Consider the following 24,451-nt stretch of genomic DNA (forward strand, 5'->3'; position numbering starts at 1 on the left):
CAGGGAAAGCCTTTAGAGATCATATGGTCTGACATTCTAACTTAAGAAACAAGGAAGCTGAGACCCACAAGTTAAGCGCCACACAGGGCACGAATTCTTCCTTTGCCCTCGGCACAAAACTGCCTTTTAAAAGAAGGTCCATTGGAATGGCACCATTGGACCGCAATGGGCCCAGAAATGACAATCTCTTGGGTCAATTATCACACCATTTATTTTTCATTTGCCACAATCCCACAAGCAAGACCTTTTCAAGGTATTTCTTTAGTTTCTCTAACAGGGCCCAGCACAGTTTTGGGCCCACATTAAGCATTCAGTAAATGTTTGTTCAATTCAAAAAATATTTATTGAATAGCTATGTACTTAGGGCTAACAGAAAAAACAGGGGTACTCTCTGAGAAGACCACCATGGCAGATAGTCTGTGGTTTCAGAAGCCTGGCCCTCTAACAATGAATGCAGAGACAGGAGAGGTCCATCTGACCACCCACAATATTGCCTCCTGCAGCTATTCCCAACCCTCCCACCCAGGACACTCTGGTTTAAGTCCAGTTCAGAGTCCAATCACTTCAGAGATTCAGGGATGAGCAGAGGTGGGATGGCTTTAGGCACTCAGCTGTGGGAAACTTCTTCTTGTCAATAGCCATCCCCTACCCTGAATTTAAAAAAAAAAAAAAAAAAAAAAAAAAAAAGGGGAGAAGGGGACAAAACCCTAACAACAACTCACTCTGTACATGAGCAAAAAAGGTAAATTAAACCAGACGAGAATAAAGACATTAGTCCTTGGTCCACACCCCATCATCCTCCAGATGGACAGACAGACAAACAATAGACAAACACACAGATACACACACTCTGTCTGTCTCTCTGTCTCTCTCAATTGGCCTGGATAGATTTAATTTCCACATCTGTACGTCTGGAAACAAAACAAAAATCCTTATGTTTACAACAAGGATCAGATTGGCACCAATCAGGGCCAAAGCATTGTTGGTACAGTCTCACTTAAGCTGGAGAAAACCAGGAATAGGCTCTAAGAAGACAGTGAGCTCTCCAGCTGTTCTACAGAACTCTCTCTCTCTCTCTCTCTCTCTCTCTCTCTCTCTCTCTCTCTCTCTCTCTGTGTGTGTGTGTGTGTGTGTGTGTGTGTTGAGGGTAGGGGAAATACCACATTCTTAAATAATCATAATTACCTCAAATTCACATAACATTTTACAATCTGGAAAGCCTTTTACAAACATCTCATCTAGTCTATGCAATAAGCCTTGAGATAGATGTATTAGTATTCCTATTTTACAGATAAAGAAATTGAGGCTTAGAGAGACATAATTTTATCTAGAATAGCATATTTAGTTAGTGTCTTAATTAGTGAATGTCTGAAATGACATTTGAACCAAATCTTTTCTGACTCCCAGTCCAGGATATCAGATTTGACACAATGGCTCATCCAATCAAAGACTCTTGGGATTTCCTTCCTGACATAAGTTTCAATGATTGGATACCCCGGAAAATCCTATTTTTCTTTTTAAATGTCTTTACAGATCTATAATTTATTTATTATAATTTAAAAAAAAAAACTATTTCCTTGTTGCTTCTTACTTGGGTAGGTAGAGGAGGAAGAGGCAGAGAAGGAACATCCTTTTCTCAAGGTAAAAAAACCAAACGATATTAGTAATACTTGAATTTTTCTCTTCTTCCACAATCCCACTAGACTGACAGTGTTTATAAAAAGGGCCTTTAAGCTAGAATTCAATATTTCCTTAGTCTAACTCTGCTGTTGGCAAGCTGTGGGCACTTGGATAAGTTAATATATTAAGTATCTCAATTTCTCCACCTATAAATTGGAAATGGTTCCCCATAAAAATCTCTATCCTATTTCTCATAGTACCATGGAGGTGGGCATGGATCCTTAAAGGCTATGCTAGTGAAAATCCAGTTCTGCTGGGTGCTATTCAGTCCTCTGTTGGGTGCTATTAAGTCACAAAGGCAATAAGGAGAGTCCCAGTAACAGATTGTGAATCCTACCCGTGGACTATCTTAGCTTAGTGCAGAAAGACAACATTGTGTTATGGGAGACTAGGTGATAAGTCCATGAATTGCTCATGTCTCCCCGTGAAAGTGATGAACAAAATGGTCCTCATATCTGTGTACCCTTTTTCTTTTCCTTAATGACAATAACAAAGTGGCTAAAAAAAGGCGGGAGTGGGGGAATTAATGAGTGTAACACACTTTAGAACATTGCAAATATTAATTTATTTCTATAAGTAAAACTATTGCCCTATGATCAAAGTCGATATCCTATCAGAAGACCCAATCACCTTCCCACACACCAAAATTCCCACTATAACTGAAACCAGGATCCGTAAGTTATGTTTTGTCATATGATAGTTCTTATGAAGCATCTCTGAATTGTATTCTCATTCATCTCACCTTGCAATGCTCTTGGTGAGCATGAACAAACAGTCTACCATAAAGATAAGTTCAGCTTATGGCACCAACATCTGTTCCTGATGTCCAAGGACAAAGTAGAATTTTATGCAGAATCTGTTATGATCTTCCATTAACACTCTTAGTCTGGGGTTTGTAAAATTATTATTTTTTTTAATGGTAAAAATACTTGGATAATGAACTGTATTTCAATAATAAGCACACTTTCCTTTGTAATTTTATGTATTTTATTTTAGGCATTGACAAATGTGATTCTAGGAAGGGGATCAGGAGTCCACTAGGCTGCTAAGAAAAGTGTGTGGCACCCGGGTGCTAAATAAAGTCCACATAGATCTTGATAATTGGTAACTTCAATACAAGGACAGGAAAGACCATCCCCCAAATCCTGGCACATGTGGTTCATGTTTCAAAGAGGCCAAAGAATTACAGAATGCTCAGAAGCCTTACACACCTGTATATCTTGAATGAAGCATTCATAGGAGAGGCAGAAGGCACTAACTGGATATAGCCCCCATCAAACAACATCACAAAAAATTAAATTGTTTCTACCTTAACAGACAGGAAATGACTGGTTACCATTGAGGGAGACATTTCCAAATCAGCTGTCTGTGTGCAAGTCAGATCATGGACTGGTTGGAGCAAAGGTCAACAATCAATACCAGATTAAAAGAAAGGGTAAAAGTTAAGAAGACAACTCTGGAAACAATTACAATAGCGCCAACCCAAACTATTTAAAACAAGATGTTGACTGACTGGTGGAAATGGATGAAAGGAAAGACACTAAGTTTATCACTATTTCGCAGAAAAGTTTTACTGTTCTAAATAACTGCCATAACAAGGAAAAAGAGTCCAGACACCAGCTCATCCATAGATTTCCTTGCCAAGAGGTAAAACATGGCACCTTAAGTAACATTAGTTTGGAGATGTTTTATTTAGAAAATTTTAGAGGGGGAAATGACAAAGAGCCCAAATAATATCACCTCATTAAAAGCTCAGAAAAGGGTAGAAATGTCAAAAGCCCAGAAAGCTTAACATGACACTTGGTTAAGCTAAATTATCTGAAAACTACCTATAAATAAAAATGGGTAGCAACCAATAAATTAGTATGAAATGGAACAGATATCCCGGCATTTCTACAGTCATCCATTCTCCCAGTCGAGACAGGAGAACTATTACTTTTGGATTTTGCCATCTCAGTAACTGAAGTATAATGTTAAGTAGTCATAGTTATCAAAAAGATGAAGTGAGGAAGAGCAATTATCCCTGAACAAATACATACAGAACAAATCCATGGAAGGAAAACACTGTAGAAAGCACACAGGGGTGGATTTTTAAGAGATACCAAAGTAGGAAAAAGTGGGAAAGACCACTCTAGAAAGACACTGTTAAGACATCAGCAACTGACCTATCTCATTCTAATCAATAGAAAACCTTTATGGTAATGGTCCACATATACATAATGGGTATCCTTGATGAAAATATGAGCAAGAAACAGGCAGGCTTTCTTAAATGATTTTCTAGGGCAAATCATATCTTTGTGGTCACACAACTGACTGAAAGGCATTAAGAATACACAATCCCTCTGTGTTTATTGCTTACTAAAAACATTTGACTTGGCTAAGTCTAATAGTTTAAAGATTCTCAGCAAACAAGCTGTCAAATATACATATTTTAAGCCCAAGATTTCAAGACAAATGCAAAGAGACAGCTTTAATGATGCTCTTCTGGGCATCAATGTCAAATAAAATATAAAGCATACTCTCTCTCCCCCAAACCATTCATTAGTGCCATGGTGAAAGTCCTGAAAAAAGTCTAAACAGATGAGAGATTCCCTATTGATTAGTGGTTCTCAACCTGTCTGATGCAACATGGTGGGATAGAAAACTGGGCTTAGAGACAGGAAGACTGAGTTCAAAGCCAGCTTCAAACACTTACTAGCTGTGTGATCTGGACAGCTGCTTTAACCCTGTTTGCCTCAATTTCTTTACCTGTAAAATGAACTAGAAAAGGAAATGACAAACCACTCTAGTATTTTGCCAAGAAAACTCCACATGGGGTCACAAAGAGTCAGACATAACCACAAAAACCAAATCTCAATGTGTGCTCTGTAGACCCCCAAGAGCCTGTGGAGTTACTCAAAGTAAGGGATCCAGAAAGTCATATGCACGCCATGTATCATCACTTTGGTCTTTCCTTAGTTCCAAATTTAGTTCCAACAAAATATGCAGCATGACTCAGTATAATAAATAAGCAAACACAACTTCTGTTCCCTGAATCATGTCTCACACATATGTATTACTATTTTCCCAATATACATAAGTGCTGTTATGATTAATAAAATACAAATTCATTTAAAAGTATTACTTAATTCTTACTAGGTTTTTGTCATCAGATAGGTAATCAATCCACAGAATCTAATAGTAGAAGCATTATCATGTAGAGATCAACACAATTTGATATGAAAGGGGGGGGTCATTATACTCCAATACAATATATTTCATATATTATAAATCACTGTTTTAGAGTGTGAGACTCTCAGATAGTCCAGTTTGCAGATGATATTGTCCTGATCACATTCACTCATGGAACCCAACAGTCTCTTCAATGGTAACTCAAAAGCTCAAAAAACTGCCTTAGCAATCCATACAGGAACAAAATCTAGTGGCTAAAGAATACACATTGCCCATATTAAGACAATCGGTTGAATGGGCAACCCAGTCCATCATATCCTGGATACACACTGCAGATAGATAATGAGCTAGAACAAAAATTCAATAGGCACTAGATAGCAATTGGAAAATTGTACAATGCTTTCAACGATGTTAGGTTATTCCCTGGTGCAAAAGTCCCCCTTTTAATACCAATATTCTTCCATCCTGAGTAATTTCTTTTTGTGAAGAAAACAAAAATGAGAAATGTGGCAGAACTAAATATAGACACACACACACACACACATCTCTATACTAGAGATGACAATTGTTAAGGCACTGAGGGAATGAATCTCAAAGTAGCCAAAAAAAAAAAAAAAGATAACAAAAGGCATGGAAAAACCCTCAGATCTTAAACTTAAAATAAATAAATAAAGACAACCCAGAGAACATCAATCACTATCGACCCATATGCCGACTTTCCCATCTATATAAAATTTTTATGAGAATAATCTACACATGCATCAAGGGCATCCTTGATGAGGGTATTAGAAGGGAACAAATAGGCTTTCACAAGTGATATTTCCACAGCAGACATCTTTGCCATCACACAACTGATGGGAAGATGTCAAAAATACCAGCTCCTATAGCATTTGGTTTTTGCCTGCAAAAAACACTTGGTTCTTACTCTTTGTTACAACACAGGGCTTCCTGGGAAGGGATAGGAGGAGGTTCAGCTTCAAAAACGAATGTGATGTAAAAACAAAAGACAGCACTAATGCTTTTTTTTGCTCAGCATCTGATTCAGTAGAGTAAAATGTCACCTTAAAGGTCCTCCTCTAACACTGTGTCACTCTTTCCCAAGTCAAAAATAACCCCAAATTCTTGAAACACCTAACAGGGATAATGTTTGACCACCCTCTACACAATGCCATCAAGCGAGGCTGAAAGCAAGAGATAGATGCACACCAAAGGCCATGTATTGTTCTTGTGAAGGAAATTCAGCACTGAGCCCAAGTCAAACACAAATTTCCTCTAGTTGGTGAGATATTCTTCCAAATGCTCTTATTTATAAATGATACTACATTTAGCTCCAGATTATTACCACATGAGAGAGAAATTCATTTAAGAGAGCTTGGCCTAACTATCTGTACAAGAAAAAACAAGAAATGAGGACTTCCTATTGTCTAAATGATAAAGCGGGCCCACCAGAGTGTGTTTGCAATGTGTGCATTTATGTATTATTTACACACAGATAACTTTGTTAATATATATTATATACAGTCAATATAGATTGTATATATTTTACATAGCACTATAGGTTATATAGTTACTACATATTGTATATATACAATACATGCTACTACATATTATATAGTTACTACATATTATATATATGCACTATACATAGTACTATATGTTATATAATTACTGTGTATTTTATATAGACACTATACATATTTCCTTATAATCTATATAATTACTACACACTATATACCTGCTATATACAGTAGTCTATATATACATGCACACATGCCATATATAAATATACTATGTATAACTACTCGTATATAGAGTATGTTATATACTATATGTATAGCACATATATTATATATGGCATCATGTACTATACATAGTAACTATAATCAGTATGCCATACACATACACTATGATATAGTATGCTATATATGCGTGCATATGTATATATACAGATAGAGATGTATTGATATATACATGGGGGGTGGGGGTGGGGGGAATGGCAGTTAAGTGCCATAATGGATAGAATGCTGTGCCTGTACTCAGGAAGATCTAAATTCAAAAATAGCCTCAGACACTTATTAGTACCTGAGCCAAGTCACTTTACCCCTAGTTACCTCAGTTCCTCAGCTGTAAAATAGGGACTCACTGGAGAAGGAAATGGCAAGTCATTTCAATATCTTTTCCAAGCAAATTCCAAATGAAGTCATAAAGAGTTGGAAATGGATGAAATACTGAATAATATAACATATGTGTGTATGTATATATACATAAACACACACATCTGTATAGGCACTGAAAAAGAACAGCAAGAACTGATTAGGAGGCTCAAAAATGCAGGAAGATAATGGGCTGGATTGCTTTTGAGGAAATTCATTTTTAAAAATAATTTTGAATTTTTTATTGAATGAAAGATCCATCCTGTTTTACATCAATATCCTTCAAGTGGTATACGGTTAGGATGCACAGAATAGGACAACAGTGTCCTAAAAACTGCGGTTAAGGATGCATGGGAGGCAAGAGTAGACTGAAATACAGCATAAAGGAGCAATCATGTAGGAGAAATGATGGAAAGAACACTGTCTAAGAAAGGTACAATTGAAAAAAAAAATGGGGTGGTCATGAATCAAGAATGAGGGATAGTAGATGGGCTGTGGGTCCCAATGGTCTTCTATAGGTATTCAAGGGAAATCAAGAAAGGCTTCCAGAACATTAAGTGGACCCTCAATTACCAACTTCTTTGATGAGAGTCACACAAGATGGGTAATAATAATAATAACACCACCTAGCATTTATATAATGCTTTAAAATATCACTTCATTTAATAATAGTACAATGAGTTGCAATTCTGCATCATTGAAGAGAACATTCATATAGATGAGATTACAGTATCAGTAAAGTAGTTACAGAGTATTATCCCAGTCTTTCTCTAAGGCTATGAATCATAGGACCCTCCAACACCCAAAATGAACCAAAAGGCCATGAAAAGACTCTCAGGGATTTTTAAATAGATTCCAGTATAAGAAATGATAAAAGAAGACAACATCAGATCAAAAAGAAAGATCAGTACATAGTTTGAGCAAAAGACAGTAGATGCCCAAACTAAGTAAAACACTGGGGCCCATGAAATATGGCAAAGAATTCAAAGGTCTTCTGCATGTTGGGTAGATCCTCTATAAGAAATCTATGTAATTTCGAGAATTACAAAGAATTAGTACCCATGGATAAGGCACAATCTGTATCGATTCCATGTCTCCCCATTTTTAAAAAACCCTCACTTGTCCAACCATTCTCAATAGCTATGATTTTATATCTTACTTCCCTTTCAAGGCTCACCTCCTTGAGAAATCATCCTCCATTCCTGGAATGCTCTTGCAACCTCCCCCTACCCTTTAGTTTTACTTTAATGCTCAGTTAAAATCCACCTTCTGCAAAAGCCTTTATTTCCTAGTCTTCTAGTTGCCAATGACTACAGCCCTTTCATAAATACTCATTTTCTTAGTATGGGTTTTCCATTTTTCACATCTAATTATTTACATCTTGCCTCTCCCATTAGACTGTATGCTCCTTGAAGGTAGTTTTTGCTTTTTACTTTTCTCTGTAACTCCAGAGAGCTATACAAAATGCCTGACACATAGAAATCTCTAAATAAATATTTCTTGACCGCCTGACCATATCGGCATTCATGGGAGCAATCCATCAAAAACCAAAGACAGCCTCTCCAGCAAGAACGCTTCCTAGCCTACATCCCAGAGATGGTGTAAGGATCAAAGAACATAATGGAAATGAAAATGGACTGAAGAGAAACGCAAGATAGATAATATTATAAAATATTGATAGCTCTCCAAATATTATGCCCCTTCCCCACCCCCACCCTCCAACAGCCTGCTTCTATTGAAAACAAAACACTAAGATCTAGGCTCCTCCCAACAGATCAATCCTGTGTATTCTATTCTTCCTGTAGAGCAGAAATAGAAATATGTGAGGTTTTCTCCCCTTTTTTAGAGGGGGCAGTATTTATGATGGCTGAGGGAAGGAGGTATAAATGATGGCTAAAGAGGGGTACCATATCCCAGTCCCAGTGCTCCCTCCCACTCTCGGGGAGTATTCAGTTTGTTAGGTCATGTGGCTTTTTGGTTATTTTTTAATCTAAGCAATGAACCTTGGGAGCTATAGTTGAGCCAAGAAACCTCATTAATCAGTGCGATTAAAAGGTTCCTGTTTAGAAGGCACATCTGCTCCCAACCCCGCTTTGCTCTGCTCTACTACTGTTGGAGAAGGAAGAGGAGATATTCACAAAAGGGACTCTGGGCTCCTGACAGAAGAGAGCCAGTCAGGATAAGCGGTGTTCGTTCCAAGAACAGGCATTTCGGCACCATGCTAGACATTAGGCCCCAGAGAGCAAGCTGACCCATCTGCCATCCAGGGTGAGCAAAATGCTGCTTTCCCAAGGGTATTATTAATGTTGAGCTGTTTTGGCCCTGCACTCGGCTCTTCAAGAACCCAAAACAAGAAGAGAGAAAGCCACACAGTGTGGCTTAGTTAGTACTAAACCATCTGGATCATTGACTTTAACTGGCAACATAAAGAAAGAAAATATTTTGGGCAACAATAGAAATAATTATAAGATGATTTTATATGGGGGTTTTAAGATTCAAAGAGTTTTACAGAGGCAATTCTCCCCTCTTTCCACCTTTGATGCATGGAATGGTAGAAAAACCAGAAAACTCAAATGAAATTAAAGGAGAGATCCTGGAATTGAATTCCTGTTTCTAGCTAGCCAGGTGACTTAAACCACCTCTCTGAATCTAACGTTTTTCATCTGCAAAATAAGTGGGTTGAGAATTAGATAGTCTCTAAGATCTTCTTTGGATTTCAACATTCTCCAACACAAGCTTTCTAATCTATAAAATACAATTTGGAGGGGAGAGGGATTATTAGTTCATTTTTCTTCATTAACTTCAAAACATCGCTCATTTATATGGCAAAGAAATGTTTACAGAGTGCTTTCTTTATGATATATCTGTGTGAGATAAATAGCCTAAGTATTAACATTACCATTTTATAACTGAGGAAACAGAGAAGGTAAGTAACTTTCCCCATAATCTTACAGCAAATAGATTTTAGAGCAGGGATTTGAATCCAGGATTCTTGCTTACTAAACTGATATTCTTTCTACAATATATTGCCCACCATCTGTAGTAGATTCTAAGTTCTTTTTTAAACAGTGACTTCTAAAACACTCTGTCTTTGTACCAGCTAGGCCTATGTCCAGTGTAATACGGTGCATGATAATGGGTGTTTTTAAAATAATGACACCCTATGACAAGAAGTCTGGGTCCAATTTTAAGCTTCAGAAGGAGCTGAGGTATGTGGCATTGAGGCTTAAGTTAGGACAGTCAGGTTTCCTGATCCGGGCTGTTCCACTAACTCAAGGTGGAATCTGGGACAAGTCAGACTTTCCTTATCCATAAAACAGAGATCTTCCTGCCCACTTCACAAGATTGTCACAAGCTCAAAAGGGAGAATGGGTCAGAACGTGTTCTGGAGAGTAAAAAGCTTCATAAAGAAAGGCAGCAGCTTGAAAATAATCAGGGATTTGATCATCCACCAGAAGTAGATGCTGATGTCCTTGCAATCAGAATAAAAAGAAGAAAGCAAGTGCTGAAAGCTCAGAGGGCAGACAGGCTGACTTTTTGTACACAGCTGCATCTTGTCCAACTGTGCCTGAGGCTCTACACACCCACACCTTGAAAAAATACCAAAGGGAGCCAACGGGGCACCCTGCAAGTGGGCAAAGTGCATGTGCTTCTGCCGAGGATCCCAGGAAATCAAGGGAGTTGTCTCCCAGGCCAGCAGGCAGACAAGGCTCAGAAAGCAAGTGCTTGAACCCGCCTCTGCTTCCAGGAGAGCAGTGACAGTGTGGGTGTCCCTGCTGTACCCAGAAAGTCCTGTGGCTTTAGGACAAGGATGGAAGGAAGCCAAGACCCCTCACTCATTAAAGGGCTCATAGATCTGGGATCTTTGGATAAGGCCGAAGAAAACAAACAATGGTTTATCTGGTGCAGGGACTTTAGTGTTGGGCAGGGCTGATATTCTGAAACTGCATTATTATAGGCTGATCTATAGCATAATTCAGAATTGGTTTTTGTTTCAAGATTAATCATAGAATTGGACATGGTAGTGTGAAAAACACTCCACTAAAGCTTCCAATTTAGATAGAGATGACCCTGAGTATACTAGCAGAACAAATATCCTGTATGTATCACTTTGCCTCTCTTGATCTCAGTTTACCCACCTGTAAAATGAGCAGATGGTACTAGATGATCTCTAAGGTCTTCACTGGCCCTGTGGTCCAATGAAATCCTTTTACCTCTACAATCCATCAATCAATAAATAGTTAATAAGCTATCTCCAGTCATATTGCTATGTACCTTGCCGCTGTACCTAGCTGGTTCTGGAGAGGAAAGTGAGGCATGTGCACAGCCCTTTTTCACTCAAATCCAATTCACTTTCATTGCCTCCTTAATGTCATGGACCTCTTTGACAACAAATGACAAATAACAACAGTTTATTAAGCACCTACTGTTTAACAGGCACTAGGAATACACTAAGTTCCATATCTATTCATACTTCCTTTTACTTTTCAAGTAAAAGAAGGAATCACAGGAAAGCCAAATCCTTGTCTTGGATCTGCCACTAACTTCTTATGTGCAAAGCCATTCTCTGGTCTTAATAGCTCTATCTGTAAAAGAACAGGGGTCAGACTAAATGACCTCCCACATACTTTCCAGCTTTAAAAGTCTATACTTTCTCCCCAACTTGTCTGTGAATTTCTTTTATGATGGGAGCACTCTTCTTTGGTATCCCTAGTCCCAAATGCTCTTCCTCCATAATAGAGCTCATTGAAGACAGGATTTAGAGCTAGCAAGGTCAATCAATCCCCATTCTTGTGTTTTCCTCTAATGAAACACCTTAAGATAACTCCTCCAAAAGAAAATGACAAAGCATTACCCAAATATGGGACCTCAGAAACTAATCTTTTGCAACTTGGCAGGTTTATTTCCAGAAAGTAGGTAGGAAGTATATCTTGGATTTTAAAAAACCCACCTCAATTAAAATAGAGAAGTAAAAAAACAAAACAAAACTTCTGTGGCGATGCATCAAATAATACACCTGATTTGGGAATCACAAGACTCAAATTGTTTACCTGACTCAGTCCCAGACTCCTCAGAAAGGCTTAAGCAAATCACTTAGATGATAAAAACAATTCCACTTTGAAGGGATTTCAGAGATCAGTGAGATCAATCTTCTAGTTTCATCACTGAGATTGAAGGAGAGTAACTTGTCCCGAAGGGAAGTGACTCACCCAAAGTCTTACATCTATTAATCAAGAAAGAGCTCCTGATTTGAGGGAGTTTACTACCTTAAAAAAATACATTTTCTCTGGATCTCATTTTCCTCATATGTAAAATGGTGATGGGCTAGTCTTGATAATCTTTTCCAATTCTAATTCTATGCTGTATGGTCTGAAACTACTCTTCTACTATGCTCCTGGTTTCTACTTACCCACAATTCTCTCATATGGAAGACTTCCCACTACTTACTTAATGGGATTTTGAGCTCATCAAATAGGATAATGTACATAAATGGGCTGTCAGTTGGTTATCATTATAGGTCAAAGGAAGCTAGTATTTTTCTTCACCCTCCTCATTCTAAGTTTTCTATCACCAAAAAAAGGATGGTTCCTGTCCAGTGACAAACAGGACCTTCCCTTTGATGATGCTGGAACCAGATCAGAGTGAAGAATCCACTGGCTGAAAGATATAGGGGGAAAGGGACTCCACCTATCCGGAGCACTCTTGCAAGACCCTAAGCAACTGTCAGTCATCTTCTTTCCTTCCTTCTTCAAAGGCTCTCTTCCTTTGGCAAAAGCTGCCTCCATTCTCTTAAAGGCACATTTGAGCCAGCTATTTAAAACACAATCTCCTTATATTATCTTAATTGCTAGAGTGACACCCTTTGATAATCACCAAGAACCTACTTAACTCTTTTAATTCTGTATAATAAGTGTTATATTCCTTGGAATGGATCTTGGGAACTGGAAACAGTTCTAAATTTTGCTTTTAAGAAATAAGTTTTGTAAACATATCACATGTCAAATGTTTTCTTCTCTGCTAGGGTTACTAGGGGTGAAAAGGGACAAACGTGACTGAAGCAGGAAGTAAAAAAGAACAACTAGTGACCTAAAGGGATATAGAGCTATGAAAAAGGGCCCACAAAGACTGGAGAAAGTGGCCATGAGAGTCATTTCTGAGTATTTGGAAGAGTCATTGAAGAAGGTTGATATCTGCTATTTTCCCCAGAACTGGAAGCAGTGGGTGAAAGCATTCGAGACAAGTCTAGGCCTGATGTCAGGAAAAAAACTTCCTAATAATGATCTTGGAATCAAAGACTAAGATTTGGGGGATCTAATCTAAACCTCTCTTGGTACAGAGGAGAAGACTGAGACTAAGCAAAAGTACAGGGACTTGCCCTGGATCACAAAGATAGAAAGCAATCAGAGGTGAGATTTGAATCCAAATCTGTTGACTCCAAAGCCAGTGCTCTACTGTACTATTCTCCAGAAGGGGCCATGGCTCTAGAATTGAGGCATTCCCCCTGCTAGCTGTGATAAAGTAAGGAAGAGTTCTGTACTTGGAATAATGAAAACCTCAGTACAGATCTGGTCTTGGACATTTACTGACTGTGCAGATCTGGGCAAGTCATAGAACCTGTCTCAGAATCAAGTTTCCTCATCTGTAAAATGAGAATAATGCTTCCTTCTTCACAGGGTTGTGGAGAGTATCAAAAGAGATGATACATATAAAGTGCTATTGCTGCATAAATGGATGATGATAATGATGAAAGTCTTCAAACAAAAATTAGATCATTTGTCAAAGAAAGTATTCTTGTAGTATTGGTTGGGGATGGCCATTGACATTCCTATCAACTCTTCAGATTGCTTCTGAGCCTCTAGTTTAAAGGAGAGGCTTGTGACAAAGAGAAAGAATGACAGACAGACAGAGATAGGCAAACAGACACAGAGACAAAGATACAAAAAGACAAGAGACAGAGACAGAGATAGAGAAAAAAGGGGAATGAGAAAGAGAAAAGTAAGAAAGAAGAGAGAAAGGCAGAGAGAATGGCCTTGGAATTCAGAAGAACTAGCTTAATTTCCTCCTAAATAATCATAATCAAGTTCTTTCCCTCTCTGAGACTTATTTTTATAACCTCTAAAATAAGAATAAAGATACATAAACTCATTGCACACAGAAATGTCCTGAGAAAGCATGTTAACTTTTTAGTATTGATACAAGTAGGAGCTTTTCTGATTACTGCATAGTCTGTTCAATGAAAATTATCATAATGTGTCCTTACTTTTAAGTACATAACACAAATTAAAAGGAAAATCCAAAGGCAGGAATAGCTAAAGGGAGTAGAAAACACACACACACACACACACACACACACACACACACACACACACACACACCACGTGCATCCTTGAAAAGAAAATGCCCATGTACAATGTTGCAGACCAGGCAATGCTTAATCATTTCCTAATCTAATTGCAGTAATATTGCAAAGGCACCAAACTAGAAATCATATTATCCATGTTTGTTCCCCTTTATGAAGAGGAAAATGAGAGGAATTTAGGCCTTTGTCATAACAGGAGCTGGAAAATAACTTAAAGAGACTAGCTATGGTTGGCTAAACCAAATCCAGACCCAAGTGAGTTAAAAGGAGAAAGTTTAAGGCCTACTAACTGGTAGAACTGAGTAACTGGAAAACCATAGCATTTTCAGCAGAAAGATGTGGGGCTACTAGGACAAAATGTCATCCACATCATAAGCAACTACCAGAAATAATCATGATATAAAAACAAAAGGCTTTAAAAAAAAATGCTATTAAGTGAGATAATTGAACATTCAAAGCAAAGGGATTAAAAAACCAAGGCCAGCCACAAAAGTTCATCTTTCTTGAACACCAGAGCCAGAAAGAAAATCCAGTGCCCTTTGGTGGTTTGGTAAAAGATGGCTAAGTTCAGGCCCCTGGGCCAGAAGTATTCCCAAGTCATCACTGTGGCTCACCTTGACCATGGGGTTCATAATTTCTATTGTAGTCAGAAGAATGTTGGGAGTTAGGAGACTTGGCTCTGCCACTATCTCTATGTGATTTTGGACAACTTAGTTGTTTATTCATCAAAGGTCAAAACTGGGCAAAATGACCTTTTGGGATCCTTCCACTTCTCCATTCTATAACTACCTACAATTTAAGTCCGGTCTCCTGACTCCGGATATGTGATTCAACCTCCTGCCACGTATGCCTTTCAAATGGCTTGTGTACCTAGCCACAAACGAATTTGTGGTCATATTACCCCCCCCCCAAAAAAAAAAAGAAGAAGGAAGGAAGGAAGGAAGGAAGGAAGGAAGGAAGGAAGGAAGGAAGGAAGGAAGGAAGGAAGGAAGGAAGGAAGGAAGGAAGGAAGGAAGGAAGGAAGGAAGGAAGGAAGGAAGGAAGGAAGGAAGGAAGGAAGGAAGGAAGGAAGGAAGGAAGAAAGAAAGAAAGAAAGAAAGAAAGAAAGAAAGAAAGAAAGAAAGAAAGAAAGAAAGAAAGAAAGAAAGAAAGAAAGAAAGAAAGAAAGAAAGAAAGAAAGAAAGAAAGAAAGAAAAATAAAAGACCATATGAATAAATACAGGTCTATAGGTCACTGGGACTAGATGAAGTTAGTGCTTTCAAGAAGTTTAGTCAGAGAAAAAATTTTCACTCTTAAGTTTCCTTCTCTTCATCCAACTACTATGGGAATCGTGATCAGAAGTCTTCCTGCTAGAGAGAAGATCACAGCTTTAAAGGAAGACACATTAGAGGTCTTGTTTTCCAACCCCTTTATTTTACAGATAAGTAAAATGAAGCTCAGAAGTTTGTTACTTGTCCAAGTCTCACAGATAGAAAGTTGTGAAGCTATCTAGTGCTCTCACTCCTAATCCTGCATTCTTTACATTGTAACCATCTACATAGTATCCCAGAATTGGAAAAGACATTGGAATTGGAACGTTAGGGCTGGGTTCAAATTCCAATCTTGTCACTTCCTACTTGGATGGCTTCAAGCAATAATAAAAACAATAGCAAAGAGAGGCAGAGTAAGGAACCAGCCTTGGAATTTGGAAGTCCAGAGTTCAAACCTTCTCTAAACTAGTGACCTTGTCCTTCAAAAGCCACTCAATCTCTCAGAATTCCTAGAAAGGAGTTCTTAACCTGGGGTCTATGAATTTAGCTTTTTTTTCTTTTCTTTTTTTTTTAAATTTTGATAACTAGATATCATTGTAATTTGTTTCTTCTGAAATTTTTAATGACCTTCATGATTAAATTGGTCTCTGTGCTTTAGTTAAAGCTTTTATTTTGCATCAGAGTAAAATAAATTCATTTGGAACACACAAAAGAAATTACATGTATTTAAATTAACTGATTAATTGCGTTTTGTTTATTTGATTAAGAGATGGGACCATAGGTTTCAACAGACTGAAAACATGGGTCCAAGATAGAAAAAAAGTTAAAAATCTCTGCTCTAAGAACTTAAGGTACAGAAGTAACAACAAGATTATGTGATGATCAACTGTGATGGATATGGTTCTTTTCAACAATGAAGTTACTCAAAGCAATTCTAATAGATTTGTGATGGAAAGTGCCATCCTCATCCAGAGAGCACTATGGAGAGAATGTGGATCAAAGCATAACATCTTGACCTTTTGTAGCTGTTGTTTGTTTACTTGTTTTTTCTCTCTCATTTTTCCCTTTTTGATTTGATTTTTCTTGCACAACCTAATAAATATGGAAATATGTTTAGAAGAATTGCACATGTATAATCTATGTAGGATTGCTTGCTGCCTTGGGGAGGAAAGAGGGGGAAAAATTTGGAACACAGCGTTTGGCAAAAATGAATGTTGAAAACTATTTTTGCATGTATTTGGAAAAATAAAATACTTTAAAAAAAGAATTGAAGATTCAAATAAACTACAGAAGGAATTAAGTTTTAAAACCAGAAATTTTTTACACAGAGAATTCACAGATGTAGACCAAGGGGAAAAAAAAAAAGTTGAAAAGGCAATAAATCATGATCACACAGCTAACTAGTATCTGAAGCAGGATTTGAATCCAGCTCTCTCCTAGCTCCAAGTCAAGAGCTCTTTCTACTATATTACAACCTTGTTCTGGGCTAGTGGCCACTTCTCAAGGCCTCAGTTTCCACATCTGTCTAGTGATAGTTTCTAAGGTCTCTTCTAGTTCTCAATCCTATGATGCTAAGAATAGTAGAACACTAAGAGACATTTAAGTCGCTAGGGGAAATGCTTGCCTGATAGAATCACAAAGCTCAAAAAGTTCATCTAGACCACTCCTCCTCATTCCAAAAATGGGACTCTAAACTGGGACCCGAAGAGCTTAAGTAATTTTTACAAGTGCTACATCAAAGCAGTGGCAGAGATCCCTAGAATCTAGACCTGAGGTCTCCTGATTCTTAGTTCAAGACCTTTACACTCAAGCTCATAGCCTGTCCCTGAGGGTTACCTCTTTGTACCACTGGATGGTCTGGTGATTTGAAACTGGCCTTAGCCCTTCCTTTGTTGGGGGAGGAGAAAGGAGGAGTCTAACCATTGGGAACCAGAGCTGGTTTCTGAGGGAACTCCTGTGGCTACATACCTCTTCTGCCTCCCTGGCCACATTCTTGCCATGCCTGCCATTTAGGGGAAGCCAGTGTGGATAGGTGGACTGGAATTTCAGCTACTCTGGGGAAGTATTTGCTCCTGATAGAGCTGCTTCCTTGCTACTTATAAAGCTTCTAAAATCAGCATTGCCAGCACTAAACTAGGATCTTTCCACCACTTGGAACACAAGGGTCAATGTCATTCTGATTTCTCCCAGAAAGACCTGGAAGACCCTCTACAATCTGGCACCTAGTTCCTAGGTTTTTGGTTTTTGTTTGTTTGTTTGTTTCTTAAGAAATCTCGAAGACTCCCAGCTTCAGAGAATAGCAAAAAGAAATCCCAGCTCTGCCACTTACTACTGCTGTGTGGCCTTGGGAAACTCTCTGGGTCTCGCTTTCCTCATTTTACAAATGAGAAAGTTAAACTAAAATTTCTTCCAGCTCTGGATCTATGATACTAAAAAGTTATCCTGCTTTTTTTTTTTTTTAAGTTCACATATTTTATTTTTTACCATTAATGACAATAATAGTTAATATCATATTTTAAGGTTGAAAAGCAGTATATATATATATATATATTTTTTTTTTTTTCTCTTTCCCTTTTCATAATACTTTCTGAGATATTCTCTTTTTACATCACCTTCATTTCCCAATATACCCTCTTCTTCATCCCAAAGAGTTATAGACACTGCATGGAATGTCAACAAATCAACAAGTATTCATCAACTGTTTATTATGTGTCTGGTACTATCTAAAGGCTAAAGATACAAAGAAAAACAAACAATTCCTAGCCTCAAAGAGCATACATTCTAAAGGAGAAGAAAACCTGGAAATTCCTCTATACATAAAAGAGATAGAGAATAAATGGAATGTGGTCTTAGAGAAAAGGCATTAACAGTGTAGAATCACTGGGAAGACCTCTTGCAGAAAGTGGAGGCCTTAAAGGAGGCTAGAAAAGGCAGAACATGGGGTCAAGGAGGGAGAATGTATATCAGTACAGGACAACAGCCAATTAAAAGGCAATGGAGTATCAGGCACTCATTGGACAGAAGGCAAGGAGAATGGTGTCATGGTATTGTGAAGTCCACAGAAGGGAATCAAAGACAGGAAGACTGGAAGTTGGAGGGAGGCAGGTTGTGAAGGGCTTTAAAAGTAGATGTCATCAGATTTTTCAATGTGTTGGTTAGTTTTGCTGATTTTTTTCCCCATTGGGATTATATAAAGAGGATTGAGGAGAAAGAGTTGGAGAAGTAAAATTCTAGACAAACCTTTCCCAAGAGCAAACTGTGTGAGACCACAGGAAAATCTGGACCTATCTCACTTCCATTTCTTCATCTGTATAAAGGGTATAATACTATCTATCTCTGATTTCCCAGAGCTGCTATGAGGACCAAGGAAGGCACCTGGTAGCAATGTTAAGTGACTTTCAAGGGCCAGATGATTCATCATTTATTTGCCAACCCCTTACAAAGTTAGCGTAGTCCCTAGAGAAGAGAATTAGTCCATCACCAGGACTGTACTTTCCAAGTTCTGCTTGGCATTATCATTAAAACTAAATGTCTGAAATAAAATAAAACAAGTTCTGAATTTAACTTTTTAAAAATGTCATTCTCTTTTTTTTAATGGAACCATAAAATGTTAGGGTTAGCACATTAGACCAGATATCTCCAAGGTGACATATAGAACCTGGTACAAAGTGAAGTAGGACAGCTAAGTGACAAAGCAGATAGAGCACCGATTCTGGAATCAGGAAAAACTGAGTTCAAATCCAGCCTCAGACACTTGCAAGCTGGGTGATCAGTTTCCTCATCTATAAAATAAGCTAGAAAAGGAAATAGCAGAACACTCCAGTGTCTCTGCTAAGAAAAGCTCAAAAGGGATTGTGAAGAGTTGGACACAACTGAACAATAGCAATGGAGTAAAACATATTGACTCTAAAGTGTGGGGTCCCAAGTTAGAAATCTGATACAGTCACTTATTAGTGGTATGACCCTAAACAAGTCCTCAGCTGTAAAAATCTACTTAAAAACTTAAAAAAAAACAACCACCACTACCACCACCACCACCATAAAAACAAAACAAAACAAAACAAAAAAAAAAAAACCCTAAATAATCTTTAAGGTCACTTCCAAATCTATGACATGATGATGGAAGAATCCTTCTATTAGCACATAGTGTACATAGACTATGTACAAACAGTGTCTCCCTACATAAATTTAAAGGATTTCTTGAAAAACACAACTTTTACTTCAAGGGATTTTTCTCCTCATAACAAGAGGCCTAAACACATGAAGTGGCTTTGAGTTTATTAATCAACAAACATTTACCAAAATAAAGATAAGGACAAATATGCAGGTTATAAAAGGGGGGGAAAAATAAAAATAAATAAAAAATAAAAAGGGGGGGGGAAGGACAAAGTTAGTCTTCAAAAGGGTTTTGATTAGAAAAGGAGGAAGAGCAAACCATTCACCAGTCCTCTTGCAAAAAGAAAAAAAAGTTTAGCTTCCAAACTTCTGTGTGAGAAGAATAGAGAGAGCATGGGGCAAATTCATCAATTATAGAGAGGTTGGCAAAAAACAAAGAAAACTTGCATCTTAATTATGAATTTTTTTTCACCTTTAATTGACCCTTTACTGAAATTATATTTAAGTTCCCCCCCTTTGAAAATGTGATGTCAAATAGGAATTTTGTAACTGATTCTAGGGTCTTTTGTTCTTGGAAGAAAGCAAGCTTCCCACACAATGTGACAGGATTCCAGATCCACTAGTAAAAAGTTCAGACTTTTGAGAAGTGATTTCTAGGTCAGGAAACCTTCCTGACATTGAAAGCCAAATAATTAATACAATTCTCCTTATAGATTTCAATAGTCAAAAAACAAATGGGATGGGGCATGTTATCATTTTTATTTTACTTTTTAAAAATGTATTCATTTATTTTTTTTGATTGTGGTTTTAAGATTGTCATTGTTAAGGTGGAAAGAACAGTAATAGTGGAGGGGAAGGACTGCCAGACCTGGTTTCTAATTTTCTGGAAATAGGATCTTACATTTGGAGCTAGAAGGTATCAATGAGAACAAAGTACAAATTACTCATTTTATAGATGAGCATTGATTTTCAGAAAAGCTGTACAGCGTGTCCAGGTTACACAGGCAGTTCACACAAGAGGGAGGCCTTTAAGGCAGGTCTTCCTTCCTCATTGTGAAGTCAGATCTCTAGTCACTCTGTCACTTCTCTAGCTACATTAGGCAAACTGTTTCACCAATCAGGGTTTCTGTTTCCTCGTCTGTAAACTAAAGAGGCTACAGTGATATTCTCTAAAACAGCTTCCATTGCTAACACTCTATCATAAAAAGGGGGCTGGGGGGAATTACCCTGAAAGAACCACATTCTTTGAGAATAAATGAGCCAGAGCTAAGGGACAAGCAGATATTTATATTGCTTTGCCACTAAGTGGCCAACTGGAGCCTATCCTTACAGCACCGGGATTCTAATTCTAATCTAATAAATGCTTCTGAATAGTTATAAGCTGATTCTTGGAGCTCCTTAGGGACTGATAAGGCTCACCTTGTGGGGTGAGCCAATCATTAGGTGACGGTGGTCTCCTGCCTCCCAAGAACTGGTATGCACCAAGTAGTGCTTGTCAAGTCTTTCCACAATAAATGTTTTAATCAGCCAAACAAAAGCCTCTTGGAAAAACGGGGGCCACTCATGTTACAAGCCTTCTCAAGACACAAAAGGCAATGAAACTAGGGCCTGAAGTAGAGAGGGGGGAAACATCATGCCGGCTGCCCTAGGTAAAGATCCTCCAATTAATGTGCTCCTACCTTCCAAGGACAGCTAGAGTCAGCCCAGACCCACCCAGCTGGCATGCCCTACCCACTGAAGCAGAGGCATATAGCTGCCCAGGCAGGAAAGGCCGGCTAGGGTAAGATCAGCACATCATTACCCCAAGGACCCAGAGTTACACACAAGAGGCTTCTTGTCTGGGCCTCTATTCTCATGCTAATTTTCAGGAATCTAGATCCCTTCACTTCCCAGCTCTGCCCACACCAAGCCCTGGGCTTTCCCAGGAAGGCTATTGGCCCTTAAGAGAGAGGGTTCAAGACAGGGATACCAGAAGACATCTAGGGAGATCCCCCCTAGCTAAGAGGGTCTCTTTTATCTCCCTTCTTGCTGCAGTACCCCAAACCAGGTTTTCCTTAGAGTAGAAACTCAAGACAAAAATTCCCCAATCTCCCCAAGGAGTGAAAGCCACAGAAATGCAGTCAGGGAGGCAGCGCCATGGTAAAAACAACTTTTAGAGATTAAGCAAGCTGAAGATAAACCAGGCAGTTCTCTGCATCCCCACTACATACAGTCACACTCCCAACACTCACTCAATCATACAGGTTGCTCAATCTCTCTCCAACATCCCACTTCTATACGTCCACTGATCTCAAAAAGGATCCTTGGCCCTGTAACAACACAAATCAGACCTTTAACAGGTCTCTACATACTACTTAGTATACAGGAAGAGCATCCAGAAAGTCAACCGGCAAGCTCTTGAAAAAGGCCAAATAATGCAGATGTGTTATAGCACCCCTGATCCTTTGGATTCCCATGGATCTGAAGAAAAAAAAAAAGTCTAGATTCTGGCTAAACTCCATCCTCTTCCTCACCTGACACCTTCAAAAGTTGTATCCCCCCTGCTAACTGCACAAGCTGGAGAAATATGGGTTTCCCTATTTTTTATCCCCAGAGTCTTCTGTGAGTAACTACAAATCTAGGCAAAGGATAAAAGGATTAGACCACCAGACTAGCTCAGGAATACTGAAATCTAAGAAATCTAATTATCCCAGACACCTTGACCTTCCCTCAGGCCCAATCACATTGCCATTCACTAATTATAGCAAGAGCGGCCCTCTGGGATGTGAAAGCTGGGTACTGTTATTAGTTGCCCACTCCCCACCCTGGACCCATTACATCCTTACAGACTTAATGCCTCAGTTTTCTCATCTGTATAATGACAGGGTAAGGCTGGGTGATCTCTGAGTACCACCTAGCTCTTCTCACCCTTTGACCCTCCAATAAGACCAGGGCATTTGCTTTTCATGTAAACAGGTGAATGAGGCTCACTATTGGGTACTTTAGGGAGGATTCTCCTTAATTGCTGACAGGATCATTACCATGGAACCAGCTACAAGATATTCATCATATTCATACACGAAATAAGCAGTTAGCCCAGTGGCTGCCTGCTCTTTCCCTGAAGCTGCACTTGTCATAAGGTATGTCAGCAAACTTGTGGGGGTGCCTTCCCTAGCCCCCACAGAAACCCGTTGGAGTTTGCTATGGGAGACTAGGAGAAGGGAAAGGTCTGAGTCACTTTTTGTAGCTATAGAAACCATCTGAGCTGTGGCAACCAGCTTGGCTCTGTGGACTTCCTTCTCTTCTCTGAGGGGACCAAAGGCTGGCTACAAACACATCTGTTTCTTTCCCCACCACTTCAAGAACTCCCTTGCCACAGATTCATGCTCCCAAGGATGGAAAACCACAATTGGGAGTTTTAGAGTGTATACAACTCAGCAGACTATTAGAACCAAGAGGAAGAGCAGCTGCTGGGGACCTCAGCTGAGTAACACAGAAGGCCTCTGAGTCCTAGCTTGAGAGAGCTAGCTCTGTTCCATTAAAATATGGTGGTGTCCCCCAGAGACCCAAGAGAGGTACTTAGCCTGAGAGTCCCCCCCTTCTGTCTTCCTCTACCAACTTTCCTCATCCTACAGGACATATAGGCAAGTCCTATCTACACTCCAAAGCCCGTGTCATGATCCTATCATTCTCCTCTGAGTCCTCTAGGGACTCCCTCTTTCTTTTCAACTTCATTAATATCATCAACCACATGCTGTACCCTTCATTTGCCCCTTGTATATAGGATTGTCAGATTTAGAATTAGCAGGTTCCTTAGAGACCATTTAGTCCAAAACTCTCACTTTACAGAAGGGAAAACTGAGGTCCAATGACATTAAGTGATTTGTCCATAATTACACAATTAGTGAGAGCTAGTTTCTACATAAAGACCTGAGTTCATATACTGGGTTTGTGCTCCTAAAAAAAAAAAAATTATATATATATATATATATATATAGATTCTATAAATAAGACTAATTTGCAGAGAAAGTGGTAACCTGGAGTTCTAGAGAGTTCCCTCATCTGGGAGTTTCCCTATATCAACAGAATCATGGGTTCAGTCTTCATCCCACGTAGTAACTAATAACTGCAGAGCTGCAAATGAAATCTGTTTCCTCTACCTTCAAAACTAGTCCTATTTGGGGGCAGCTAGGTGGCGCAGTGGATAGAGCACCAGCCTTGAATTCAGGAGACCTGAGTTCAAATCTGGTCTCAGACACTTAACACTTCTTAGCTGTGTGTCCCTGGGCAAGTCACTTAACCCCAGCCTCAGGAAAAAAAAAAAAAAAAAAAAAAAAAAACATTCTCTCCCTCTCTTCAAAAACCACAAATGAAATCATAATGTCCCATGGAAAGTCAATGGAGTCCAGGCTAAGTGCCCATTCTCAAAGTAATATCTCAAGTGCAAAGACAGGAGACAGCTCCTTCACAGCAGTAAGAAACATGTCTAATTCCTACTAAATAACATTAGGGGAGTTTGAGCAGCATCACCATGTTTCCTCTGAGTACTGGGAGGAAAGGGACAACCTTTAAACTGTAGTCTTTCCTGCAGAATTATGCAGAATCTAGCAGATTGCTAGATGAAGTGACTTACAGACCCCCTGATATCCTGCCTGTGTGTTGAGGGTGAGGAAGGGCCTTCCAGATCCCTAACACATCCTTCACACCAGTGGGGACACTCCCTGGACATGTTTATCACAGC

The 24,451-nt window shown here is 38.8% G+C and overlaps 1 protein-coding gene across 4 annotated transcripts in view; it reads right to left on the reverse strand.

The window, feature by feature from the left end:
* The window catches only part of ZMIZ1 (zinc finger MIZ-type containing 1), a 424,473-nt gene that overhangs the window by 394,195 nt on the left and 5,827 nt on the right, over positions 1 to 24,451 (reverse strand). The gene's annotated exons all lie outside the window — the stretch shown is intronic.

Source organism: Sminthopsis crassicaudata, chromosome 2 (assembly GCF_048593235.1).
Source record: "Sminthopsis crassicaudata isolate SCR6 chromosome 2, ASM4859323v1, whole genome shotgun sequence".
In the NCBI taxonomy this organism is placed as follows: Eukaryota; Metazoa; Chordata; class Mammalia; order Dasyuromorphia; family Dasyuridae; genus Sminthopsis; species Sminthopsis crassicaudata.